Consider the following 12,101-nt stretch of genomic DNA (forward strand, 5'->3'; position numbering starts at 1 on the left):
GGAAATTCAAAGGTAAGGAATCTGCAGTTAAAAGTCTCTATCAGATCAACAGTGTCAATGGTAAGTAATGCTTGATCTGGTCATCTAATGTGAGGGAGTAATTATCACATTCCCTTCCTCCAGCAACAAATGCATTGCCAATACTACTGAAGATTATTGGCCTGGCCTAACAATTGGCTTGGCATCAAGACTAAGGGCCACCAGCCACCCAAGAAATAAGTAGTATCAGCCAAACATCACAGGATTGTATTGGTTTAGTAACAGAACAAGCTTACTGTGCATCTCCCCAGTACTAGACAGCATCATCAGTGGGTAAGAGTTACTCTGCCCTTTAACACCATTAGTAGAGCGATTGTTGAGAGCCAAGATCCCATGAGGAATCACCCCCAGCGGCTGAGTTTAGGGCTAATGCCTGCTTGTCCTACCTTTGGGCTAACCCTGTACCTTGTCCCCAGCCTGGGGAGACCCTTCCCAGTCAGGGCCCTGGCAGTGAGCATGGCCCGTTGTTTGAAAGCCGCAGCCTCCGCTGAGTTTCCTTCTGCTGGCTCTCTTGTGTGTCTGTGCAGCACCAGGCGGCGGCAGCCACTATGCTGTATGTGCTACAGGGGTTTTCAAAAGGAATATTTTGATGCCTTTGGTTCTTCCCCCAGAGTATAGTCCCAGCGTTGCAAAGGGGAATAACACAGTAAGGCAAATGTTGTTAGGCCATAACTCATGTTAATAAATCATAGCCACTTGCACTACAAACAGGAGTGAAGCAGTTGTGGAAATGGATGATGTCAACCAGTGCTACTTACCTTAAAATTACTTTTGAGTATATTTAAATTCATGGGCATTCACTTCAGAAAGCTATCCATATCCACTTGCAATGTTTCTGAAATGTGGGTCCACTCACCAACACTGAATGGCAATTGAGAAACAGGACAAGCACATATTGGCAACTTTTCTCCGCCCATGTGTGGGGCTGGTTCAAATCACAACAGCGCTTTTAAGAGTATGAGTACAAGACCTACCTATGTCCCATACTCAAATGTGTTTTCCTGTCTTGCTGCAAAAATTCATCATGAAAATTGCGCTTCAGCATTAACTTCATGCTGAACTATGTTTCATCCCAGTCGCCCATCAGTCAGGTGATACACCATTTCAAGCCATCCAGTGCTGCTAGAATTCAGGATCTGTTCGATAAGAGCCAAGGCACATACAGAGAGTTATCAATTGTGTACTTATTCCTATTTAGAATCAATCATTTTTATTGAGCAGTATACCAACACATTACACAGCTCGGCTGCCTACATCCGCCGGCCGGCAGAGCACGATTCAGCAACATTAAACACAGCCTTTGGGTCTACACCCCGGGGGGCGATCTGGCGAGGACACAGGCAATGCCGGGAGGAACAGCCATGATTCTAGCTGTCACTGCATTTACAAAAGAACAGAAACCACAACACAAAATAGAAACACCCCCACCCCACCCCCCGCCTCCCTCCTCCGCATCAGCCTCGTCTACTCCCCTTATGCACACTAAGTCCCATACGCCATCTAGCACGGTCCAGACCCCCCGAACCTATTTGACTGCACTCTGAGGGACCACCGGGATAAGTTGCAGGATCTGTAGGTACTTGGGGCACGTTACCTCGCGTAGGTCACGGGAAAGAAGATGGATAAATGGTTCCCACAACTCAGCATAAACCTCTCCCTTGCCTTCCACACACAACACGAGTCGCTCCATTGCCAACACGTGCCACAGCCGCCTAATCCAGTCTCTCGGGTCAGGTGAATCAGTAGATCTACACTGCGTAAGGATGACTAAGCACGCTGCTAGCAAGGCCAGAGCTATCTGTTTACCTCTCATGGAGCGCAAAGGGAACGCTTTCGGATGCGGGAGCCCTAGCAGCACATGTTCAGGAGCCCTGGAAATGTGATGTGAAAGGCCTCATCGATATCATCAAGAACAGCCTTCCAGTAGCGCTCTAGTTTCGGGCAGTGACAAGGCAGGTGCGTCAAAGTGCCCGGAGCACCACAACCCCGCCAGCATAGACCTGAGCATTTCGGGTCCCAAGCCTTAATCGCGCTGGGGCATGGTACCAGTACGACACCGCCTTGTAGGCTGATTCAGCTCCTGCCACATTGGGCGCCGTATGCTGCGCGCGATAGAACACCTTTTCCCACTCCAAATGCGACAGCGGGCGGCCCAACTCCGTCTCCCAACGAACATGCACTTTAGTACGCGGCACTTTAGGGCGCGCAATGATCAGAGCGTATAGATCAGATATAAGTTTGCGGTCATCCTATTTGCATACCACCCAGCGTTCGAGCGCCGTCATGGGGCGGGACATATCAGCGATGTTAGGGGGTTGCGTGACCCAATGAGTTACCTGTAAATAGGGAAAGGCATTGGCCTCGGAGAGGGAGAAGTGGTCCCGGTGGAGCGAGGGGACGAGATCAAGCAATCCAGATCAAAGAGGCGTCCCACCCTCTTGCAGGCCTTCTCCGCCATCGCTGGCAGACTGGGGACGAGCAGCTGGACGGGAAATCCGGGTTATCAACAATGGGCGTCATGGGTGAGGGGAAAGTGGTCCAGCCCCTACGCTGTGCCAGTTGATCCTACACTTTCATAGTTGGCGACGTCACGGGGGACGAATATAGACCCCAGGCTCTATGTTTCCGAGGGAGCCATAACTCGCGCCAAATAATTCAGACCGCCACCGCCTGAACCGTTAATAACCAGTGCTTGCTGGAGTGTGGCCTGTTCCATTCTAGAATAAAACGCAGACAAGCCGCCTGATAATACGCATACAATGATGGAAAGCCCAAACCGCCGCTGGCCCGGGGGGCCGTTATCAACGTGGAGGCAAGCCGTGGACGTTTGCAATTCCAGAAAAATATTGGTTAAGCAGCCCTTGGAGCTTCTGAATGGTACCCGGCCGGGGGTTCAGAGTCAACATTTGGAAAAGGTATAAAATGCGCAGGAGGATCGTCATTTTGACAGCAGCCAGTCGACCAAACCAGGGGAACCGCAATCGGGACCAATCAGACAGCGACTTGGTTGTTTGCTCAACCTAGATCTTGTAGTTGAGAGAGACTGTCTGTGCTATAGTGGGGACAAGGCGGATCCCCAGATAAGGGATTTCAGAATGAACCCACTGGAAGGCAAAGTCCTTTCGAAGGTCTTGCACGCCAGCAGCCGGGATCGACACGTTGAGGATTTGGGACTTGGAGAAGTTATCCTTAAAGCCGGCAACGCCACCGAATTCGTGCAGTTCCACCGACAAGTGCCACAAGGATGTGTGAGGACACACAAGTGAGAGGATCACGTTATCGGCGTAAAGGCTTATTTTGTGTTCGTCAGCGCCAAACCGAACCCCCTCAATGCCTCCGTTGTACCGCACTCTCTGAGCGAATGGCTCCATATAGAGCTAGAAGAGCAACGGCGACAGAGAACAACCCTGCTTCGTCCCGCGGGTGATGGGGAAAGGGGCCGATCTACACCCGTTCACTTGGACCGCCGCCGTCGGTGCTGCGTAGAGGCAGCGCACCCAGGTTATGAAGTTATCCCCCAGTCCGAAAGCCTTCAAGACTGCGAACAAGTACGTCCAGTCGACGCGGTCGAAGGCCTTCTCCGCGTCTATTGGTAAAAAAAGGACCTGTTTGTGAGAGCGGTGTACTGAATCCATGAGATCCAAAAGCCTCTTCGTGTTTTCCCCTCCCTGTCGCATCGGTATGAACCCCACTTGGTCCGGTTCTATGATGCCATCCATGAATGGGCTAAGGCGGGCAGCCAGAATGCTAGCGAAAAGCTTCGCGTCAATGTTGAGTAGGGAGATCGGGCGATACGATCCACACTCCCTGGAGTCTTTCCCTGCCTTGGGGATGACTGTGATCACCGCCTCCGACATAGAAGGGGTCACCTCTCCCGTTTCCAGGAAGGAATTAAAAAGGCGAGTTAAAAAGGGCGCTAGTTCCATACAAAACTTTTTATAAAAAATGGCTGAAAAGCCGGCTGGACCCGGGGATTTGGCCAGCTTCAACCGCAAGATCGCAGAGATGACCTCCTCTATACGTATTTCCGCGTCAAGCGCAGCTGCCGAGGTCTGAGAGAGGGCGTTACTCCACATGAAGCCAAGTACGCATTCACACGCTCTGACTCTGTAGGTTCCCGGCTATACAATGTGTGGCAAAACCGCCCGAAAGAGTCAGCGATAAGGGAATCAGCAGTCTGCTCCACCGCACCCGCATCCCTGATGGCCTGAATGGCGGCTTGCTGCCTTCGGGCCCTCAGCCTATGTGCTAACATCCGGCCCCCCTTGTCCCCACTGAGGTAAAACTTGTTAGGCCCGGGCAAGAGTCCATACCTCAAGTGCCTGCTGAAGCGTCCGTTACCTGGGCCACCGAAGCCACGGCAGCCCCACGTTCCATCATACCATAGGCGCAGGTTTACCGACTCTCTGCCATTCGGCGGAACCTCAGAAGAGGGGGCCGGCCGTTCCAGCCCCAAGATGTCACGAGCCGCCTCGAGGGACCGGACCTGGATAAGCTTGGCCTTCCACTTGAAGATGAGCCGGAATGGATGCCCCCAGGAATAGGGAACATTCTACTCTCTGAGCTAGTTGGTGACAGGTTTGAATTCTCTTCGCTTTACCAAAGTTGAGGCCGCTAAGTCCTGAAAAAGCAAAGGGGGATGATCTCGGATCTAAAGGGGGGCGAGATCCCTAGCTTTCCTGAGTATCCGTTCTTTGAGTTGGAAGTTGTGAACACATACTAATATATAAGGCGGAGGGGCCTTAGGTCCCCGCGGGAGACCAACACGATGCACTCGGTCTATTTGGACATCCTTCACGTCCTCCTCATTAAGAATGTGCAGAAAGAGGGACCCCACATACTCTCGCAGATCCGACCCCTCGCCGTTCCAGGGCACCGCCCGAATCCGAATGTTATTGCGGCGGGACCGATTCTCTAAGTCCTCTGCATGGGCTTGCAGGTCCAGGTTCTGTTCTGTGAGGCGGATCACGTCTTGTTGAAGGTGATGGATATCTTCCGCAGTCCCCAGATCGTGCTCTTGCAGGGTCGCAACCAGCTCTCCCACACCATCAACGTCCCTCCGCACCTGACGAAGATCAGACGCCAGCTGGGAGTGTAGCTCCGCAATGTCTTCTTTGATCGCAGAGAACAGCTCGATCAAGAAGGCCTTAGTTGCCAGGGCCTCCGCATCTTCCCTCCGCAGAGACTTGTCAGATGCCGGCGTAGCGGCCTGCACCGCCACCTTCGGAGATCCATCTTTCACCGCCTTCTCCTTTCAGATCCTGGCCGTCGCCATAGCTAGACCTGGGGGGGGGGTCTACAGTCTGGGCAAAAGCCGAGGGCGTTCAACAGGGCCATATGTACTGCTGAAGTCTGGCACCGATCACCTCCGACCACAGCGCGAAGAGAGGCAGCAGGGAACCACGGTCACGCCCAGACCTCTCTCCACCGTCCCAAACCCACTTAAACTCCAGGGGGTTGGCTACCAGCAAATACTGCTTCCCGGCCACGTGCTGCCCTCTATGCTGGCCAACCACTGTCCGCAGGCCTTCGGACCGAGTCCCAGGCACTCCGGGCGTCCCACGGCCCAGTAACCCTTCCTCCTGCACCGTGGGGACTCAGCCGGCCCCTTCCCTGTGCCGTCGCTGCAGGCCGCCCGTTGCCACAAGGGCCAGAAACGCCCGGCTGGAGTTCTCCTCACCTCCGCAGCCGCCGAATGGGCATCAGGCACCTGACTGCCGGGACCACGACATCCTTTACTCCTCCGGACACACTCCGCACACCAGTGCTGGGCTGGGCGCGCAGGCCCCTCACTTCACCCCTCTGCCAGGGCCAGCCAGCAGCCCCGTATTTGTGTGGCCCCCACCACAGCAAGGCCAGTCGTAAATAGCTCCTTCTTCCCGAGCGGCGCGGCGCTATGCCTCAGTCAAGTACCCCAGGCGGGTTCAGCGCTGTCACATTCAGGTACCCGGGGGCACCGCAATCCAGTTCCAAGAGCGGGGAATGGGCCCCTCCGCAAGCACTGGCACCCCCAACTCACTTTGGGTTTCAGGCCTTACCATAGGCCCCGGGCCACACTCTGGAGTCGCAATCCCATTCCATGAGCGGGGGGAGGGCTCCTCCGCAAGCACTATCACCACACCGCACCTTGCCTTCAGGCCTGTCGTAGGCCCCGGGCCTCACCAGGGAGTCGCGTAGCCTGCCCGGCCGTTCTGCTGCGACTAGGACCGGGGCACCGCTCCTTGCTCCCACGCCGGTCTGCTGCAGGTTCCGAGCGGCGTCGCGGGCCGGAGCGCAGATGCCCCCCGGCGGCCCCCACCATCTCACCTCCTGCCGAGGCCACAGGCCGGATCAGCGCTCCCACCGGATTCCGGGAAGCTCTGGAGTCACAGCGTGTTCTCGGCGGACCCAGCCGGCCCTCTGCTGCAATGCTGACTGCGGTCTCTCACCCCCTCCCAGCTCGGGGTGCACTGGGACAGTCCCCGATGCCACCCCCACCGCCAGTCCAAGCACACCAGCTCCCCAAGGCGGCCCGCACCCCTCCGGGGCCGCTCGTCTCCCCGACCATGAGGCTCACCTGGCGCGTAACTCGTCTGGGCCACACTGAGCCACACCTCCTCAATCCAGCCTGGATCGTAAAGTAACGGCACCGGACACCGCCGGGCAGCACCCGAACCCACGGCACCGCAGATTTAGGTGTAGATGGGCGCCCAACAGGGCTGTAATCAAAGCTAAGTAATATGCGGCTCCGGAGGGACTGAAAGCACGTCCTACTCCGCCGCCATCTTGGCCACGCCCCCCCTTATTCCTATTTAGGACCTATGTGGCCCTTTGGCAAGTTTTTTCATCAAGAAGTTAGACAACATCCGTGAGAAAATCTCCAAGGTGGCTGAGCCAAATGTTACTACACTGAACAAATAAAAGTCATGAGTCTCTGGCTCTCAAATAGATATTATACTTCTAAACCCTTCCAATTTACATACTTGCATTCATGGCAAAAATTATGGAAGTTAAATTCTCTGATTTACAACCCTGGTTTCAACAAGGCAGAGTTAAGAAGAAAAGGGTGATGGACATGGATGAGAAGCTGAGGCCACAGGAGACCTATTAGATATGGTAGCAGCCCTTAATACTGCAAATCTGACCAATGACCTCCATTGCATGGGTTGGGTAAAGAGAATTTCTGGAACTGCCTTATTCCTTTCTCAGACAGGTATCAAAAAGTTCATCACAACAACTGTTTTCACTTTCCTTTTTTTTGGGAGGTTCCTCAAGGGTTAGGCATGTCTTCCGTAAACGTCTGCTTCCATTTCTCTAGGTTACTGTGGGTTTTGCCCTAAAGGGTATGCAACAACATGCATGTTCTCCTTTTCTGCACATTGGACCTGCGATGGAGGGCGTAGAAGGGGTTATACAGAAAAATCCACTCAGCATGAAGGGCAGTGAATCACAAGTTCTGATCCTAGGTTGTGCTAGTCCCTCCAGTCTTCCTCTGCTCAGGCCAGATAATTGAGGTTTTGCCTTTGTCCCCGTGGATCTAGGAATCTGTCAGTAAAGTTGGATGGCCAGCTGTCTAATGAACCTCGGATCCATGCAATACAAAAATGGTTAATTTTCATCTTTGCCCACTCTAAAACAAAAACCTCTTTGTGTACAAGGCTGAAGTTCTGTCCACCCCGACTGCAATGCTGCATGGCAGCACTTTTTAAAATCCCCAGAAAGTTGCTTTCCAGCTAGAGGCACATCAGAACAGAGCTAAATAGTTATTTTTTTTAGGTTTACAAAAATATTCCGCCTTGAACATGAGTGTTTTTTTTTTACAACTATGATCAATCCGCCATAAATATAGGTGGTTTAAGACTCTGACCACATTAGGGTGAGATTTTGTCCCTTGATGTGATAAATGGTCAAGGGACCAAATCTGTTCAGTTTATCCAAGCTGAATGATTTTCAGCCTCCACTAAGGCTCTCCATTCATAGTGTTTATCCCAGGATGAGACTGGCCAAATATTATTGAGAAACATGCGGAGGTAGATCTCTGAAACTAGAAGGTGCTCAGGTTCGGGACCTACTCCCAAAGTCCTAGACAAATATTCCAGAACTTCACACCTTCAGAAGGAGATTGAGAAAAGGGGCAATGATGTGGATTTACGGCTTGTCTGGTGTCTCTCGACTGCCTCATAAGCAATGGAGGATTCCATATGCCTGTTTCAATATGTCCCAATCACCTTAAGGCAACCTGCATCTCAGCTGCAGTCAGGTTGTTCAGAAAATATATATCTCATTACCTACTAAGCATGTAAGACCAGTGACAGAACTGCAGCTATTTTAAGTGGTTCTAGTGTAGGACCTTCTGGCAGCCACCAGAACCTCCTAGTTCTCTAAGAATAGGCCAATGTGTTGAATATTCAGTTCCATAAAAAATCATGTTCATACTGAGCAATAGTTGGGAGCCTTGGAGCACTTTTTGTCCCTCTATGGGCATGGTCTCTTCCATGGGGCAGGAGGAGGCCCTCTGTATCTTGTATCAGATTTTTCCTTCCTCTCGGACGTCATGGCCTTTGGCTGAAAGATTTTCAAAATACAATACTAACAGTGCTGAGAAAAGCTCTACTCAATCCATTTTGACAAACAATTTAAAGACCATAAAAATCAGTATGGGAGGAGGAGCCTAGCGCGTGCCTAAGATGGCCGCGTAGGTGAGCAGCTCCGTCGGGACGGAACTCCCACCCCAACATCCTGCGACCATCCTGGCACACTGTCTCGCTCAACTGACAGCGGAACCCCGTGTCGAGATCCTGTTGCGACTCCGGTCCCGCTGCGAGATCGGGGGCCGGAGCGCAGCGCCAATTAGTTCCTGGCCTCTGTGACGGCCTGAGCCGGGGACTCGAGTGGTGGATACGGCTGGGTGTGAGTTTGACAACACTTGCGGCGAGGACCGGAAGTGGCCCGGTGCTCGGACCTTCGTCCGGCCTGTTTTCTGGTGGGATCGAGACGGACCTACCTATACTTCCGGAAGCCCCGATTAATTGCGGGCGCCGGGGCGCCTTGTTGGCTGATTAGAGGCGGCCTGACTGCGGCTGCTGGGGCTCTGAGGCTCGGAAGAGGGCCGTATTGGTGGCAGCCGGTGCTCTGGTCCCACTCGCTGTGCGGTTGGGCCCTGTGACCCCCCCCCCAACCCCCTCCCCGGGGCAGCTCTGGTCCCGTTGTTGTTGAAGGCGGTGACATCGTGCAAAGAAGTAGGAGGCCTTTGTTGTGCCCGGAGCCAGGGATTCTGGTGGTGGGCGCGGCCGGCCGTGGTTCTGGCTGGTCCCGCGGCCGTGACCGGGGGTGGGCGGCTCCCTCGGGGCTCTGTCATCAGCGGCACCGGAGCAGCGAGGTGCATTGTCCGGGCTGACCCGGGGGCCCCCGGGCTACGCCTGCACGTGAGGACACCGAGGACAGATACTGGGGTGCGCTGCATGATGGTGGGGCGATATTGGTCCGGCGATGGCTGGGGCTCCGGGGCGCAGGTGTGATTCTCAATTGTGGCGGCCGGGACCCCGTTCCTACAGGAGAGGCGAGAGCTGAAGTGGCTGATTGTGGGAGGCAACCCCCTACGTGGAGGAAGTTGGGGGGCCCTAGGAGACGTCGCCCCGTCGTTGCCTGTGGAGCTCTGCCGGACAGCTTTGGTCAGTGGCGGAGGGCCCGGGGTGATATACGCTGCCTGCCCCCTGAGGGAAGCTTCTGGGACCTATTCTTTGGATCGCCTCACTCGCGAGGCTGTTGTCTCGACATCCTGCACCCTTTGACCCACCCACCCCCCCAGCTCGCCTGTGAGCGGTCAGTGAGAACCGGTGAGTGAACCAGCCAGCTTTGATAACGGTTGGTGTTTGGGGGTGGCTGGTTGCGGGCCGGGGGTGAGGCCAGCAGGTTGGCCCAGTACTCGGAGGGCGGTAGATGCTGGACTGATGGAGTCGGGGAGCCGAGGGGTTGGGGCTGTTGGCTCATCAACTGTGCAGGCCGGTGTGGTGGTGGATTCTCAGCGTAGTGTTGTGAGTTCTGACCGGGAACTAAAGATGGCATCCAAACATGAATCCAAGAAGCCCCAATACCGATCCTCCAAGGGTTCTCGCTATGTCCAGACTAACAAACTAGACCGTTACACAATGTCCAAGGGGTCCCCGCAAGACTCAAGGAAGGTGCAAGACTCAGGGAAGGAGCCGACCGGCCCGCTGGTGGAGCCGACGCTCCTTGATGTTGTGGCGGCTATAGATGGGGTTAAAACAACCCTGGGACAGACAATGGAGTCGCTTGACCATAAGTTAGATATTGTAACCATCGAAGTCAACCTCATCCGTGCAGATCCCACCAAAACCAGTGAGAAAGTCAAGTCCCTTGACATCAAAATAGCGAGCCTGACAGACGACGTGGCCACATTGCAGTTGGAGATGCGGGAGCTCAGGCGGCTGGGGAGCTTGCAAGTCGAAAGCTCGACAACTATGAAGGGACGGCTCGGAGGAACAACGTCAGGATAGTGGGGGTTCCCGAAAAGGCAGAAGGCCCGGCCCCTGATTTATTCGTGGAGGATCTTGTTCTTCAGCACCTTCAGCCCAAAGGACTGAGTAATTTCTTTACGGTTGAAAGGGCACATAGAGTCCAGGGCGGAAGGCCACGGCCGGGGGCTCCCCCACGTCCACTAATCGCTAGAATACTTAATTTCAGAGACCGAGACGTTATCCTGCAAGCCTCCAGGTCGGGAGGCCCTCTGAAATTGGAAAATGCCAATCTCTCCTTTTTCCCTAATTTTACACAAGCAGTCCAGAGACAATGCCAAGGTTTTCTGGGCATCAAGAAGAGACTTAGGGAGAGGGGTGTGAAATACGCCATGATGTTCCCGGCCCGACTGCGGATTGAGCTTCATGGGAAACTGGTTTTTTGAAAATCCTGAAATTGCCTCGGACTGGTTAGATGCACACCCTGAGCCAGAGCCTGAGACATCGGGGAATATGGAGGGGGGTGAAGAGCTGCAGCGGGAATAGGGGCGTGAGTCTGAGAAGGTCCACGGGGTGTCCGATATATGTGCCTTTTCATTGATACTTTAAGAGATGTGTGTCATTATTGAAAAGGGGTTGAGGGGTGGAGGGGGTGGGGAGATGTCCACTGGAGCTGTCTTCCTCCCCATTACTATCTTTAGTTAGTCGGTTAGTTAGAGTGTGGGGCGATAGGCACACTGCAAGTTGGGGTCAGGCGTAAGCCAGGAGCAGGGGTGCAGGGTGGGGGGAGGAGGGCTGGGAATGTTTTATCTTTATGTGTTGTTGTATTTGTTGGTGTGTTATTGTGAGGTTTTTTGTTATTTTTTGAACCCAGGTGACACCATTGCTGCGCTTTGCCTGTTGCTTGGGTCCGGTGACGCAAAATAGCCGAGGGTCGGGGATGAGAGTGTTGAGCTGGAATGTGAATGGCTTGAGCGACAAGATTAAGAGGGGGATGGTCAGTCAACTCGTCAGGCGACATTCCCGAGATGTGATTTTATTGCAAGAGACACACTTGGTCGGAAATAGATGCTTGGCCCTCCACAAGGGTGGGTATAAACTGGTGGTACACGCTGGATTCACTACCTGCTCTAGGGGTGTCGGTATACTGGTTAAGAACTCGTTTCTCCTGTTGGTGCAGGCCACGTGGGTTGACCAAAGGGGCAGATATGCTGGTGTTTCCGGACAGGTCGGGGGACGGACGATTACCTTTCTATCTTTTTATGTACCGCCTGGCCTGCAGACTGAGACCTTTTGGGATTTGAGTACTATATTTCTTACGCTACCCCTTGGAGGTCTAGTCTTAGGTGGTAACTTTAACTCAGTAATTGATGGGGAGATCGATCGAAGTCCACCCCGGGCGCTCAGACAGACCCAGAAATGGCTCTCAGAGTTTCTCGACATGCTGGGGCTAGTGGACAGTTGGCGAGTACGTAATCCGATGTCGACGCACTACACCCATGTCTCGGCTGCTCAGGGCAGCCTGTCTAAGCTGGACTACTTGCTGCTTCCTGCGGCGATGGCGTCCATGATCCAGGAAGTGAGATATCTCGGGGAATTTCTGACCAC

General features: G+C 53.9%; 1 protein-coding gene across 1 annotated transcript in view; it reads right to left on the bottom strand.

Annotated features, from left to right (window-relative positions):
- ANKDD1B (ankyrin repeat and death domain containing 1B) overlaps positions 1 to 12,101 on the bottom strand; it is a 602,007-nt gene that overhangs the window by 147,221 nt on the left and 442,685 nt on the right. The gene's annotated exons all lie outside the window — the stretch shown is intronic.

Source organism: Lissotriton vulgaris, chromosome 3_1 (assembly GCF_964263255.1).
Source record: "Lissotriton vulgaris chromosome 3_1, aLisVul1.2, whole genome shotgun sequence".
In the NCBI taxonomy this organism is placed as follows: Eukaryota; Metazoa; Chordata; class Amphibia; order Caudata; family Salamandridae; genus Lissotriton; species Lissotriton vulgaris.